Genomic DNA, 17,185 nt, shown 5'->3' with positions numbered 1-17,185 from the left:
ACAACGCTAGCACTTTGCTAGCATTAAGCTAGCGCTTGGGTTAGAAGTCTCTTTATTGAAAAATAAAGTTTTTTTTTTAAATTAAAAAATTGCCAAAATTTAAAAATGAAATATCAAACAAACTAAAAATAAGAAATTTCAAAAACATTTGAACAACATTTTTAATGAACAAATTATACATTATAAAAAATGAAATAATTACAACAATGATTTTTCAATAATGGAATATTCTTCAAAATTATTGTTAAAAGTTGAAAAGTAGCCAAAATGGAAAGGAAAAATACCTACCTGTTAAAATGAAAAGCATTAACTTTGAAATTTTTTTAAAAATGAAAATAAAAAAATCATTGAGAAACGAAAAATTACGTATTTAGGTATCTGTTAAAAATATTTAAAAATTCCATTTAAAAAATGAAGATAATATGGAAGTATTTTTCTGAAAAATGGGTGAAAGAGATTCACTGAAGTTTTTCTGTACTTGCATGAGTAGGCTATGAAGGAAATGCCAGTGAAAAACATGCTAGAAAAAAAATGCCACATACTTGCTCGCATTTTGCTAGAATCTAATTCCATACAGAAAGCTAGCTGAAAAGTGAGGGCAATCAGCTAGCGTTTTTCTATTGCTAGATTGCAAAGTAAAAGCTAGACGAGAGAGACTAGAGATCTGCTCGCATTTTGCTAGCATTAGATTGCTAGATAAATGTAAGCAGATAAATGCAAGCGTATTGCTAGTGTAGAAAAGCAAGCAATTATCCGTTAGTAAAACGCTAGCATTAAGCAAGCACAATTAGTGTGATACAAATGCTAGCTGAAAAAAGCGAGAGAATTGCTAAAGAATTGCTAGAACATAATTTGCCAGAAAAAAAGTGCTAGCAAATTGCTAGCTTTTTGCAAAAGATTTAATGCTAGCTACAAAAAGCTAGAAAAATGCTAGCACTTTCCCAAAACGTGAGTAAAATGCTAGCAATCCGCTAGCACTTGGTCAACTGGGATAGAGCATTCCGTTTAACTGCTTGAAAATAATTTTTAACCCGATTTTGTAGCTTGTTATGAGAATTTAGCCCAAAAACATTAAATTTGTCAAATTTGCTCCCATTTTGACCCAGTCTGGTGGGGCTTTGGCGGCACTTATGGGTTGGCAGACCGATATATTCGGATTCAGCGCGAAAAATGCTATAATTAGGCACCAATTTTAGCCATCAGTTTTCTCAGCTGAAAGTTCAGAAAAATTTTGAACTTTCGAGCTTTCACTGAGCTTTAAAGCAGCAGCTGCGGATCGGCAGACCAAGTGCTTTCAAAATAGGGGTATGTATACTAACTTTTGAGACCATCCCCTGCTTTCAGTTATTTCAGCCCTATCGCAGTGGTATAGCTCTAGGACTATAAGGGGGCTACGCCTCTCTAATTCACCTGCGGATATCAAATTAGACTTGATCAATATTGGACATGATGCCATTAATGTCACCAATGTAATTATTAAAAAAACACAGGTGAAAAAAGGTGAATCTGGAGAAATTGCGAGTAAGAAATCTTATAAGGTGGCATTCTTTTATATACAGTGGAATCTCGATAACTCGAAGCTGAAGGGAAAGGAGTTGATTTCAAGTTATTGGAGTTTTTGAGATAATGAGATAAATTTTGCATCGAGTCTTATGGGGAGTTGAAGAAACAGAACCTGGAGTTACAGGGGTTTTCGAGTTAACGGAGTTCAAGTTATCATGATTCCACTGTATATATCTTAGCTTAGCCCAAAAGAAAACAACAAGACCATTTTTATGAAATGGGGTTCTTGTTGCACACTAAAGTGAAGGTAGAACCTCCACCATTAGATGAAAATCTGCCTATGATACGTGACACAAATGCGGCAGGAATTGCAACACTTTCTGCCAATACTTTTCTGCTCATTAATCAGCGCGCGTATTTTTTTACGCAATAAATTCTGCCGATGTCCAAAATTCATGAAAAATTTGTTGGCTCTGCCGGGGATTGAACCCAGGTCTCTGAGTTGGAGAGCAACTTTTCTACTTACCTCACCACTGAGACATGTGATGGAAAGCATGCAAATATTTCCTATACTACCCTAAAACATTTGTGTAAAATATCACCTTTATGCGTGTTATTTAGAAAAACGTGAAAGAATATGCCAAAAAAAAACTGGTTAGTGGTGTATTTTGTAGTCGGTTTCTTCCTTTCTTCCTACACAATGAAACACGCCACCTAACCTGAAAGCGCTGTGGCCTTACAAGAGAAAAATATGCTACAAAATTTTCACATAGGTAGCGTATTTTTTAGCAGATTTTTTTTTTGGTGCACCAATCTGCCTTCTGAACAGCGCTTTTTCATGCATATACCTATTCACTATTCAGAATACGTCAATAAATCCGCTGATTTTGGCATCTTTCTCAGCGTATGGGCAGATTTTCCTCCAATGGGGTCCAGCAAAAAAGAGGAAGTTACCGCAATGTAAAAACTGCCATCAAGTTGGACATACCAAAACATATTGTGCAAGCAAACCCAGATGTGCAAAGTGTGGATTAGACCATGAAACAAAGCAATGTAGGCAGAAGAAAGAAGACCCAGACAAGTGTATTACTTGTGATGGTGATCATACAGCTAACTGGAAAGGGTGTCCAGTATATCAAGAAAAAATTGTTGCTACCTATATCTAAACCAAAGATGACAGTAACTGATCGTGTCAAGCAAAAGACCACTCAAAGCCAGGAGCAGATAACAACAACTCAGAAACCTAAACAAGCCAAAATTGTCAAAAAAAACTTCCAAAGAATGACACCGATGAATCAAATGAACCAAAGGAAATAGAAGAGCAGCCAAGCTTACGAGACATTTGGGAACTGCTTAAAAAACAGGATAAAAGAATTTCTCAAGTTGAAAACTCACAAAACAAGCTCAAAGCAATGAAACATCCATCATTTAAAACTTCACAACTTAGTCATAGATATTATAAAAAATGAATCTGTAATGATCTGAAATAGGGTCAAACGTGGGGGGGGGGGGGGGTAACTGATTTTGAAAAATGTTCATACCAGAATGTTGGGAATTTTCTTCAAAGTTCAGGAACAAACTTGATTATATCGCACCTCGGGAGTAATAAGGTCACATCTCAAAAAAGTGAAATTTTACAGGAGAGCGATTTTCTTTTTTTAAGAAACTTGATACATTATTTTCATCAACTTATAATTAATTGTGAGGAATGAATAGCATCTCATTTTAAAGATTGGGTATCTTACCTTCATTTAACATAAGAATAATTTGAAAAATAAAATCTTAAAGAGGAAATATTTCAATGTTTGGAAAACATTTTGAGTTAGAACCTTTCATTAAAGTTGATGTGGAGGGGAAAGGAAGCGTCCAAAAAAATTTCATGTTCACAAAGTTGTAGAGAATTAAATTTCCAATCGACATAATGTCGTTAGTTTTTTTCTAGAGTGCTTAGTTTTTGAGTTTTTCTCAAAAAACTAAAATTTCATTATACATATGTGCAAATTCATTTTTCTGAAAAGTGATCAATTTAAAAAAATGTTTCCATTTGGTACAAACCAATAAAAAATGCACTCCTTGTGACTATTTCTAACTGACAAACATTCAAAACAATCAAAACTATTTGTTAACACTTTGTGTGTACGAAATTTGCTCAAAAAAGGTGGAGTTTTTTGAGATGTCACCTTATAACTCCAAACAACTTGCAATGTTGTTGGGATTTTCAGTTAGGCCATTTGGGTTTTTTACATGATCTAGATAATGTACCCAACTCAAAGTGTTATTTTTGGTTGAGGAGGGTCATACAAGCCCGAAAAATGCAAAAACATCAAAATCAATTTTTTTTGAGATGTGACCTTATTACTCCCGAGGTGCGATATGTACCTACCTACTTAAGTTCAAATTTTGTGTCATTTTTATAATTTATTTTTTAAATTGTTGATTTCGAATATTTGAAAATCTCTCAAGTTTCACTTTCCAACATGAACTTTCATCAAATTTCAACATTTTTCCGCTTTTGCTCCATACACAAATTTTTATTCTATCCAAAGTGGAAATTATTCTCAACTCAGAAACGTAAACATTTTGTTTTTTTTATTGTCAAAAATGTCAATTTTTTTCTCAATTTCAAAATTCCAATAATGAACATTTTCGAGCCTTGCGAAATCTGACCCGATTTTATTCTGATTCTGTTGTGATGTGAAAACTTTTTCTTAATGACCTTTTGAAATTGTCAAAAAAAATGAGTAAAATGTTGCTCTTTTGGAAGTTTTAAAAAAATTTAAGAGGAAATTGAAAAATTTTCAAGTGATAAAATCTTATAAATACAATCCATAATTTTCAAAGAGAGTGATGACTTGAATTTATCATTTTTAAAATATCAACAATTTCATAAAAAAGTAGGTGTATTTTGGGCCTAATTTTTTTCAAAAAAATGCTCTAATAATTCGAAACATGTGATTGGGCAGTACAGCTCTGAAAATCTTAAGTTGCTTACAATCACTCGATTTGAGATTTTAGAACCTCGAAAGATAGAAATTGGGCTCGAAAATAAGCTACACTAGTTCACACACATGTCAAAAATGGCCTTCAAAATGCGTTGGTTTCTACCTACTTGAAATTTGAATTTTGATATGAATATTCTCAAAATTATCTCTATGTCCAATTGCATGTCTCAGGATTTAAAAAAAAAAAATCGTTTTTCAAAAATTCCATCATCATTCTCATTTCTTATCCATGCCAAAATTAGGCTTCAAAATATGATTTTAATTCAAATGGTCAGAAATGAGTTTTTCCGGAGTAATACTTTGTTATTTAATTTAATCTCATCTATTTATGCAATTTTTGGACCATTCACACAGCACTCTCTATTTTCTTTTTGGGTGACTTGACTGACATTTTTTAGAGCACTTTAGAGATTTATATGTTCAAGTAAAATAAAATCGAGCAAAATCGGCGACTGAGTAACTGAGATATTACCTTGTAAACACATCTCCGTATAATCAAGCTAAATTTCACCATTCTAACAAAAAGTTCTCAAAACTGCTTCATTTCTGACCAGTTTGTGTCAAGTATTCTTCCACAGTCTCCACTGAGAGTGAATATGTAACTCAACTACAGACACAACTCTAGAACGGAAATTTTTTCACGCAAATTTCCAGCTTATTCGAAAACAAATCGTTCGCACTTCGCTATACAAAGTTGAACTAGGTATAAATTCACAGCAAACACAATGAAGCAGCTTGCAACGAGTCCATCACTGTCACGAACACAGATCAAAAAAGCCTGGGACTCAACGTTACCGTAGGTTAGTTGTAAATTAAATTCAGTTAGGTATCCGTCAAAAGCATACTCGTACATAAAGACACGAACTGATTTCAAAATATGCATCGTAATGATGTAACACTATTAATATAGCATTACCAAGAAGTCCAAACAAGGTACATAGAATAGTAGGCATAAATGGCGGTTTTATAGCACTCAACACATATAGGTATAATATGGAGAGCACTTGCGGATTAGATTTTCACAAGAAAACAGATTTTATAGCTAAGACTATAGGGTGTTTACCTATACAATACTTACATTATATTCCAGATACACTTACGATAGTATAACCTTAACGCGTTTTAGGTTATAATTAAAAATGACAATCGTAAAGGAATTAGTTGTGCAAGTGATTATAAATTTTTGCTCCAGTAATGACACGAGAGGTTTTTTAATTATCGTCATACCTACATATTAAAAAACACTATGTAAATGAACTCGAGCACCACATGTGTCACTTCTGTGACAAGTTTGGTACCTGTGGACTGCGGTATGCGTCGTAGATTGTTTTTTTCACGCGGTTTCCGAAGATATTAAAATATTTAAAAGCAAGGTCACGCAGATTTGGTAAACACGAGTACGTAAAAAAAAGCAACAAAAACAATACGAATCGTTAATGATACCCTTTGAACCTATCCCACGCTCTACATGTAACCAAATAAATGAACTAATCGGCCTAACGAGCTTGTCCTGTGTCTGAGAGGATTACCGCATTGTTTTTCGAAGAATACCATACCAAGCATGGGTATATATTGGACACGTTCTCATGTAGCCTTTTCAAACCATTATAGAATATCAAAAGCTGTCAACGACATTATTCTCGAATAATATTTTATCCTCATTTTCGCAAAAACGCCGCTTGATGAAATTGCAATTCATTTCTATCTTCGAGTTTATTTTCTATTTTGTTTTTTATGTATTTAATCGGACGTCGTTCTAAATTATTTATAAGCGGAGTATATTTGCATGTATGGTTTACTTTCGAGCTGCTAATTATTGTTGGAGTGTACTGCGGGGAGTCTACCGTGTCACATATTTCGTGTGATGGAGATATTGATCTCTTATTTTACTCGTTCGTTGTGTCTTTAATACATAGAAAAATCAATTCAGATCAATTTCACGATATGTCAAATCCAAACAGACTGATATTTCTGGCACCATATTACATATTTTCTTTTTAGAAGTACCAAACAGGAGAGGTGAGTTATGCGAAAATTTTTTTTTGGGATGTCAAAGGCCAATGTGCAAAATAGATGTTGAAAGTTCCGTAATTAATGATCAGAGATTTTTTTGGGGCGGGGGGGGGGGGGGTGTGTTTATAATTACTAGATTCGTCGAAAACTGAAACGAGCCTTGAGCAAATGCCATTTTGCCCCCCCCTCTCCCTCACCATGTCATTAAAAATGTGTAATCCAAATTTGAGAAGATTTATATTGAGCTTTCAAAGTAAAAGCTCAGTTTTTCATCATGTCATTTTTTTGATACACTCAATTTTGTCATTTTCGCCCCAAAATCGTAATTTCTTCAAGAATTGACAATTTTCCAAAAATGGGTATTTTTTAGAAAACATTCTAATACTACTTTTTTACAATTTTTTCAAGAATTGACACTTTTTCCAAAAATTAACTTTCACCAAAAACTCGCATTTTTTTCAAAAATTGACAATCTTTCGAAAAATTGGCATTTTTTTAGAAAATAAAAATTACCAATTTCTTCAAAGAATTGCCTTTAATAATCGCCATTTTACTAAAATGGTTGTTTTTCTAAAAACTGAAATTTTTTCAAAAATTGTGTTTTCTTTAAGTAACATTTTTTGAACAAAAATTCACATTTAGCCAACATTAACGTTTTCCAAAGTTGAGATTTTTTCCAAAAATTGACGTATTTTTAAAAACTGACAATTTTTCTCAAAAATTGTGTTTTTTTTTGAAATTGACATTTTTCAAACGAAAATTGGCATTTTTTTCAAAAATTAGTGTTTCTTAAAGTAGTTGTAGTTGAGATTAAAAAAAATAAATTGTCATTTTTACAACCTGATTGCAAAAATTGATGCTATTATGCTATTCGAAAATTCGAATACTTAGATCACACAGCAGAGGCTATTTTTACATCCCGATAAAATAATTTTCATAATCTAACCTCAACCTTCTTGTACAGGGGAAAAAAGTGGTTCAGGGGCCCTCTTCTCAATGCAACGTTATCTAGAATCCTCAACAGAGCACTTGAGAATTTGAAAAGTTTTGGAAAATGTGTCCCAGTGGATTGAAAATGGACCACAAGAAATCATTTTTAGGGTACCTAATATTTATTTTAAAAAACTCTTCCATTCCATGTTATTTTAGAGCCCTTTTTCCCTAACTTTTGAGTTTTTCCAGAATGGCACAGAAATTCATTTGAGTAGCTTGGAATCGAGTTCTAACTTATTCTCTATCTGTTTAACGAGGAGAGGAAAAGAAGGGATTAAAATTTGCACAGAGAATTGAGATGAACCAACTTAGGCCCCCAAAATGATTTAAAATTGTGATTATGTTCGAGTCATAGGGAGAGCCCAATGAACATCAATCAAAGTTAATAGTGGGCTCGAGTTCATTTTCGCCTTTTCCAGAGCAATTTTGAAATTTCTGGAGAAAATTCATAACTCTCTGAAGGCTTGAGAATGAACTGAAACATTTGTGGTTTCAAAATAAGGGGAAGGGGTTAAAAAAATTATTATTCACACGTGGATTTGTTTTGTTTGAAAAAAAATTTACGTTTGAAAAATTTGAAAATCTTCGTGAAAGCAGCATTTTTGAATTTTCTTGGTTTTATTCAAATCAAAAGGTGCAATTTCAGATATGTTATGACCTAGAACTCCTCATAATTAAAATTTCAAGTCCCAATGATCAGTTTTGAATTTTTTGGGAAATTTTTGAAAATTTTAAAAATTCAAAAAAAACTGTTTGAAGGTGATTCTTGAATTTTTTCATAGAATATAATTTTTTTAGGGCTATCTTGAAATTCCAAAAGTTCTGATTCAAAATTAAAATGTTTAACCAATTTCTAATCTCCAGAAAAAGTACCTTAAATTTTCTGGATTTGTAAATTGATTAAAAAATTAGTAAATTGTGAGATGCCTTCTCGCAGTAATCACCTAGAAGTATCTACATGATGACCAATAAGCACATGATCAAAATTATAGGTCTTAAAGTTCATTTTTCACCACTTCATGGGCAATTTGAAATTTCTGGAGAAACTGGAAACTCACAGGAGGCTCCAAAAAGGTCAAATTCAGATTGTTTTCGAGTAGAGTGATCGTGTGAGCACAGCAGATCAGGACCACATCATGTCAAAAAAACTCTCGTTATAGTTTTTTTTTCAAAAATTTGTTTTTTTCAGTTTCTCTAAAAATTTTACAAATTGGTCAAAAATTCACTTTTAAACTGGGACTCCTTAAAGTTCATTTTTCACCACTTCATGGGCAATTTGAAATTTCTGGAGAAACTTGAAACTCGCAGGAGGCTCCAAAGAGGTCAAATTGAGATTTTTTTCGAGTAGAGTGATCGTTTGAGCACACCAGACCACATCTTGTCAAAAAAAACTCTCGTTTTAGCTTTTTTTTTCAAAAATTTTATTTTTTCAGTTTCTCTAAAAATGTTACAAATTGGTCAAAAATTCACTTTTAAAATGGGACTCCAGGAATTCTGCAGTATAACCACGTAAAAAGGTCAATAGGGTACCCAATAATCACCTACCAATGTTATAGGTTCCCAAGTTGAAGTTTTTCAACTCTCCAGAACAATTTGAAATTTCTGGAGAAAATTGAAAAATTGCTGGAGGCTCCATGAAGTCTCAAAAAAGTGGTAGTTGTGAATGTATGAGAAATTGAGAATTAAATTGAAGAATACATTCACATTGGTTCATTTTTTTTTCAAAAATTTATACTTTGTGAAAAACTTCAAAACTCACCCTTAAAAAAGTTTTTTTGAATTTTTTGAATTTTCAAAAATTCTTTTAAAAAAATCCAAAAATGAACTCTAGAACCTGAAATTTTGGTGACTAGGATTTTAGGGCATGCTCTTTCAATCTAGCTTGGATCATTCAAATCAGAGACTGTGAGTTCAAAAAATTCTCTAGTAAACTTGGTGCATGGGAGAAGTTGGGGGGGGGAGGTGGGTCAACTTCCAATACATGATCTTTTCCATTAAAATATTTAAATTCAAAATTATTTTCATGGTGGAACTCCAAGTCTAACAAAATCTACCGAAATAATTGCACAAAATTAAGCCAATTTACATCACTTTTTGTTTCAATTTCTACTCAAACAAATCCCAACATATCTACTGCAAAATTAACCGTTATCCTATACGAAGGTATTCTCGAAATATGATAATTTCACTCCACATGAGACTCATTGTCGTAAAACGAAGAAGAAAAAAAAAACAACGAGAAAAAACCTCACCCACGTGGAATTTTCACGTATATATTTAATTTTTGAAAGGTTTTCATTATCGCATTTAATAAAAGCAATTAGATAAACAATACGGTATCGTGTGTAATGATTATTAACCATATACTCACGACCGAGTACACATATAACGGTGATAAGTCGAAGACACTATCATCCTACCTATATATTTTATGTAAACGAGTCGACGACGACGATAATGTAAATTTTATCAATATTATGGAAATATGGCTATACGCGGTGGTGGCGGCAGCGGTCTAATTAACATTTATAAAATTTTCGTTAAAAGGTAATTACAGCACTTCCGGATAATCTCACACGCGGCACTTTTACTTTTTAATTGATTATCTTGTGGTATGTTACTACCAAGTGTGGTAGTGACATCCATAAATTAGCATGCGTATCAAAACAAGTAGATTGTATCGTGTCGAGTGTGTTATTTTTTTTTTTTATTCCTTCTCATAATGCCATATTCTCGTATACCTACCTATGTGTGTATTTGTGTAGGTATTTCGTAATAATAAAAATTAGTAGGTTTATGTGAAAAAGATATATGTATACTCGTACCCACGTATAAGGAAGTTGATTAGCGCGAATGAATACTCTGCTGCGACATCCAGCTCAGCGTAGCTCAATTTTACCCCCACGACGATGACGACGATGTCGTATAAATCAATTCCTTTTGATATATTGTAAAATACAATTTTGTGTAGAAAATTGGCAAAAATGCGCACAAAAGAAATTAATATCGAGAGAGACGAAGTTGGAGCGAAATATACGCGAAAGCAAAATATTAACTTTTATCCGAGCCGAGTAATTTTTACAGACCGATGAATTCCGGCTTGCAAACTTTATTACTTTATTACGAAAATTCCTCGACGATATTTTCAATTATTTTCTCGATGTTAATATTATTACGACGAATTGAAAGTTAATTCGATTTTTCACGAAAACTCTCCGACGACGAGTTCTGATTCATATTTTCTTAATGATTAATCACACGAAAAAGGAGGAAAAAATTTAATTATAGGTAAAAATTTATATACAAATACAACTAGAGAAGCCAATAAATGTAAAACGAGAGAGGAAAAGAAAAACTCACTTATAACTTTATTTTTGATTTTTTTTCCTTTTCCAATTTCCACTTTGAAACGCGCGGCACCAATATTTTGAAGTAAAAAAAAAAAATCACGCTGGTTTAATAATAAATATTCTAATCGTTAACATTTGCTCGCGAATATGATGTAGCGATCGACCAAAAAAAAAACACTTCAAAAAAATGATAATTACGAGTAAAAATACGTTAATGTTTAAAAATATTCACAATGGTAAGCATGGCTCGAGTCGCGATGCACACAATACGCCGATTCATTCGAAGTGTTACGATTTGGCGGTCTGTCACTGATTAAAGAACCTACCATCGAAGGTTTACCTGCTTCGGGCATCGTTTGTTATTCACAGAAGCCAGAACCACGCTGGTTGCCGGAGTCCCTTCCACTTTCTTTGATACATAATTTGTTGTACTGTATCTCGAAGAAAGTACTCGTATATCCTCGACACCTGTTTTAATTCAACTGCTTACTTGTTGTCTGTGTATGTACGAGTACCTGTGGCATGTCTGGATGAAATCAGTGTAATTGTGATGATGATGATGATTGTGTACCTACTAAAATGAGGTGGTAATTTTTGACAATGTGTTCTATAAAATGGAGGAAGAGAATGGGTGAGGAGAGATGGAGTGATTTTGTTTTTACTTATTTGGTGTTTGAAATTATGATTAATTTAATTGTTATTGGGGAGAGTTTTTATTCGTTGTTTTATTATGTGCAATATAAGATGGGTATTGTGTTGGTTGGGTCTTTTGTAGGTATAACAAGTTTCAAGTCCAAAAAATGTTTTAAGTGAATGCGAACGAATAAAATCGCCAACTTTTTTTTTCAAGTGAGGAAAGAAATTGGTACAAATCTTGTCCAAGAAATATGAGAATGAGAAACCTTGAGAATCTGTTACGGTTTTCCTGATTATTTTATTATTCTGATTTTTACATAATACCTACGTTAGCGAGTGAATTTTATAATTGCCTCGAGATGTGTAAATTACCATTCATTTTTGGAAAATTGATACACCGTGGCGGGTGGTCTGAAGAAGAAGGTCATTTAGGTGAAAAAATGAGAAAAAATTCAAACATTTGTATTTGGACAAATTTGGCATATAATGTCCGCTGATGAATTTTTATTTATGAGAAAATCTGTCGATCTGTCGATCTTTGATTTAAACGATACCATGATTTTTGGAAAGAACATGGTCTCAAAATTTCAGCTGTCTAAATTTGTTTTTCAATTTTTCGAAGAATTTTTAAAAATTCAAAACTAGACATTTTTGGTGACTAATTCTTTGACAACAAAAAATAATGCACACTTACCTACTCTGTGAAAATGATGGAAAATAATCCAAAGACTAAGTAACACCAACTCTCTTCAACCGAAGTCTACAGAAAGATTTTTGGATTATCTAAAATTCAAATTTTTTTCCAAGAGACGTGGAAAGACATTTGTTATGCTCATCAACAACTCGTTCAAAGGATTTACACCCATTTAAAACTTGCGTCTATGGTATTGAACACACCATCTGATTTAAATGGTGTCATGTCGGTCTCTACCAGTGGTTATTACTTGAGTTTGAACACACCAACTGATTTGAATGGTGTCTGTCACTACCACAGGTTTTTCACTTGGGGTTGAGTACACCCATGGCAGTGAAAGACACTATTTAAAAGTTTTAAAACCAGTGTTTATGACAGACACTGTTTAAAAACAGTGTTTTTAACAGACACTGCTCAAAACCAGTGGTAGTGACAGACACTGTTAAAATCCAATGGTAGTGACAGACACTGTTACAATCCAGTGGTAGTGCCAGACACTGTTTAAAACCAGTGTTTGTAACAGACACTGCTCAGAATCAGTGGTAGTGACAGACACTGCTCAAAATCAGTGGTAGTGACAGACACTGTTAAAATCCAGTGGTAGTGACAGACACTGTTACAATCCAGTGGTAGTGACAGACACTGTTTAAAACCAGTGTTTGTAACAGACACTGCTCAGAATCAGTGGTAGTGACAGACACTGCTCAAAATCAGTGGTAGTGACAGACACTGTTTAGAACCAGTGTTTGTGACATACACTGTTTGAAACCAGTGTTTGTGACAGACACTGTTTAAAACCAGTGGTAGTGACAGACACTGTCTAAAACCATTGTTTGTGATAAGACACTGCTCAAAACTAGTGGAAGTGACAGACACTGGCTAAAACCAGTGGACGTCACAAGCACTGTTTAAAACCAGTGGCAGTGACAAACACTGTTTAAAACCAGTGTTTGTAACAGACACTGCTCAAAACCAGTGGTAGTGACAGACACAGTTTGAAACCAGTATACACTGTTTAAAACAAGTGATATGGTGACAGACACTGCTCAAAATAGCGGTAGTGACAGACACAGTTTAGAACTAGTGTTTGTGACAGACACTGTTTAAAACCATCCGTTTCTTCTTGTTTGTGTTTTTTGAGTAAGGTAGATTTTCGTCTGGCTTGGTTACCAGCCATGCCAGATATATCACGGTGATAGGGCTGCTATCTAGGCCTCCGCGCTTGCCTGGTCCTCTTTTAGTCGCCTTTTACGACAGGCAGAGGGTACCATAGGGATATTCTTGACCCGTCCCTACACGAGTCACAGGACTGATAAATAGGACCCTAAGAAGCAGTAAGGTGCGAAAAGAAACAAGATTGAAGGTGTACAATACCCTAGCAATACCAATGATGACGTATGGAAGCGAGGTATGGGCACTGAAGAAATCTGATAAAAGAAGAATAACGGCAGCAGAGATGAAGTTCATGAGGAGAACGGCAGGGGTGACTCTCAGAGACAGAGTCCCATCCGAGAAAATAACAGCAGATCTCGGAGTGAAGCCAGTCATGAAGAAGATAAAACAGTATAGGAAAGATTGGAGAAATCATGTCAAAAGGATGGAGGAAACAAGATCACCAAAACAGGTCCTCCAATATACACCAACGGGGAAGAGAAGCAGAGGGAGACCAAGGAGGAAACTCACGGATACCTCAGGCTCATCCTCAACAGGTTCCACACCGCAGCAGACAGGCCAATAGGCCTACCGCTTATAAGGAAACGACGACGACGACGACTGCTTAAAACCAGACTTTGTTACATACATTGTTTGAAACCAGTCTTTGTGACAGACACTGCTCAAAACCAGTGGCAGTGACAGACACAGTTTAGATCAGTCTTTGTGACAGACACTGCTCAAAACCAGTGGCAGTGACAGACACAGTTTAGATCAGTGTTTGTGACAGACACTGTTTAAACCTGTGTTTGTAACAGACACTGCTCAAAATCAGTGGTAGTGACAGACACTGTTCCAAACCAGTGTTTGTGACAGACACTGCTCAAAACCAGTGATAGTGACAGCCACTGTTTAAAACCAGTATACACTGTTTAAAACAAGTTATATGGAGACAGACACTGCTCAAAACCGGTGGTAGTGACAGACATTGTTTAAATCCAGTGGAAGTGACAGACACTGCCTAAAACCAGTGGACGTGACAAGCACTGTTTAAAACCAGTGGCAGTGACAAACACTGTTTAAAACCAGTGTTTGTAACAGACACTGCTCAAAACCAAAGGTAGTGACAGACACGGTTTGAAACCAGTATACACTGTTTAAAACAAGTGATATGGTGACAGACACTGCTCAAAACCAGTGGTAGTGACAGACACTGTTGAAATCCAGTCATAGTGACAAACACTGTTTAAAACCAGTGTTTGTAACAGACACTGCTCAGAATCTGTGGTAGTGACAGACACTGCTCAAAATCAGTGGTAGTGACAGACACTGCTCAAAACCAGTGGTAGTGACAGACACTGTTTGAATCCAGTGGTAGTGACAGACACTGTTTAAAACCAGTGTTTGTAACAGACACTGCTCAAAATCAGTGGTAGTGACAGCCACTGTTTAGAACCAGTGTTTGTGACAGACACTGTTTAAAACCAGTGTTTATGACGGACACTGTTTAAAACCAGTGTTTGTAACAGACACTGCTCAGAATCAGTGGTAGTGACAGACACTGCTCAAAACCAGTGGTAGTGACAGACACTGTTTGAATCCAGTGGTAGTGACAGACACTGTTTAAAACCAGTGTTTGTAACAGACACTGCTCAAAATCAGTGGTAGTGACAGCCACTGTTTAGAACCAATGTTTGTGACAGACACTGTTTAAAACCAGTGTTTGTAACAGACACTGCTCAAAACCAGTGGTGGTGACAGACACTGTATGAAGCCAGTATACACTGTTTAAAACAAGTGATATGGTGACAGACACTGCTCAAAGTCAGCGGTAGTGACAGACACAGTTTAGAACCAGTGTTTGTGACAGACACTGTTAAAACCAGTGTTTGTAACGAATACTGCTCAAAACCAGTGGCAGTGACAGACACAGTTTAGATCAGTGTTTGTGACAGACACTGTTTAAACCTGTGTTTGTAACAGACACTGCTCAAAATCAGTGGTAGTGACAGACACTGTTCCAAACCAGTGTTTGTGACAGACACTGCTCAAAACCAGTGATAGTGACAGCCACTGTTTAAAACCAGTATACACTGTTTAAAACAAGTTATATGGAGACAGACACTGCTCAAAACCGGTGGTAGTGACAGACATTGTTTAAATCCAGTGGAAGTGACAGACACTGCCTAAAACCAGTGGACGTGACAAGCACTGTTTAAAACCAGTGGCAGTGACAAACACTGTTTAAAACCAGTGTTTGTAACAGACACTGCTCAAAACCAAAGGTAGTGACAGACACGGTTTGAAACCAGTATACACTGTTTAAAACAAGTGATATGGTGACAGACACTGCTCAAAATCAACGGTAGTGACAGACACGGTTTAGAACTAGTGTTTGTGACAGACACTGTTTAAAACCAGTATTTATGACAGACACTGTTTAAAAACAGTGTTTGTAACAGACACTGCTCAAAACCAGTGGTAGTGACAGACACTGTTGAAATCCAGTCATAGTGACAAACACTGTTTAAAACCAGTGTTTGTAACAGACACTGCTCAGAATCTGTGGTAGTGACAGACACTGCTCAAAATCAGTGGTAGTGACAGACACTGCTCAAAACCAGTGGTAGTGACAGACACTGTTTGAATCCAGTGGTAGTGACAGACACTGTTTAAAACCAGTGTTTGTAACAGACACTGCTCAAAATCAGTGGTAGTGACAGCCACTGTTTAGAACCAGTCTTTGTGACAGACACTGCTAAAAACCAGTGGCAGTGACAGACACAGTTTAGATCAGTGTTTGTGACAGACACTGTTTAAACCTGGGTTTGTAACAGACACTGCTCAAAATCAGTGGTAGTGACAGACACTGTTCCAAACCAGTGTTTGTGACAGACACTGCTCAAAACCAGTGATAGTGACAGCCACTGTTTAAAACCAGTATACACTGTTTAAAACAAGTTATATGGAGACAGACACTGCTCAAAACCGGTGGTAGTGACAGACATTGTTTAAATCCAGTGGAAGTGACAGACACTGCCTAAAACCAGTGGACGTGACAAGCACTGTTTAAAACCAGTGGCAGTGACAAACACTGTTTAAAACCAGTGTTTGTAACAGACACTGCTCAAAACCAAAGGTAGTGACAGACACGGTTTGAAACCAGTATACACTGTTTAAAACAAGTGATATGGTGACAGACACTGCTCAAAATCAACGGTAGTGACAGACACGGTTTAGAACTAGTGTTTGTGACAGACACTGTTTAAAACCAGTATTTATGACAGACACTGTTTAAAAACAGTGTTTGTAACAGACACTGCTCAAAACCAGTGGTAGTGACAGACACTGTTGAAATCCAGTCATAGTGACAAACACTGTTTAAAACCAGTGTTTGTAACAGACACTGCTCAGAATCTGTGGTAGTGACAGACACTGCTCAAAATCAGTGGTAGTGACAGACACTGCTCAAAACCAGTGGTAGTGACAGACACTGTTTGAATCCAGTGGTAGTGACAGACACTGTTTAAAACCAGTGTTTGTAACAGACACTGCTCAAAATCAGTGGTAGTGACAGCCACTGTTTAGAACCAGTGTTTGTGACAGACACTGTTTAAAACCAGTGTTTATGACGGACACTGTTTAAAACCAGTGTTTGTAACAGACACTGCTCAGAATCAGTGGTAGTGACAGACACTGCTCAAAACCAGTGGTAGTGACAGACACTGTTTGAATCCAGTGGTAGTGACAGACACTGTTTAAAACCAGTGTTTGTAACAGACACTGCTCAAAATCAGTGGTAGTGACAGCCACTGTTTAGAACCAATGTTTGTGACAGACAC

The 17,185-nt window shown here is 35.5% G+C and overlaps 1 protein-coding gene across 1 annotated transcript in view; it reads right to left on the bottom strand.

Annotated features, from left to right (window-relative positions):
* LOC135846446 (alpha-N-acetylgalactosaminidase) overlaps positions 1–11,221 on the bottom strand; it is a 59,502-nt gene extending 48,281 nt beyond the window's left edge. The window contains exon 1 of the mRNA XM_065365541.1: positions 10,872–11,221. The gene's annotated coding sequence lies outside the window, so the exon portion shown is untranslated. The remainder of the gene's footprint in view (positions 1–10,871) is intronic.
* Between the last annotated feature and the right edge of the window lie 5,964 nt (positions 11,222–17,185).

This window comes from Planococcus citri, chromosome 5, assembly GCF_950023065.1.
Source record: "Planococcus citri chromosome 5, ihPlaCitr1.1, whole genome shotgun sequence".
NCBI lineage: Eukaryota > Metazoa > Arthropoda > Insecta > Hemiptera > Pseudococcidae > Planococcus > Planococcus citri.
Note: the sequence above shows the minus strand (reverse complement) of the source record. Positions and strands in the feature narration are given on the sequence as shown.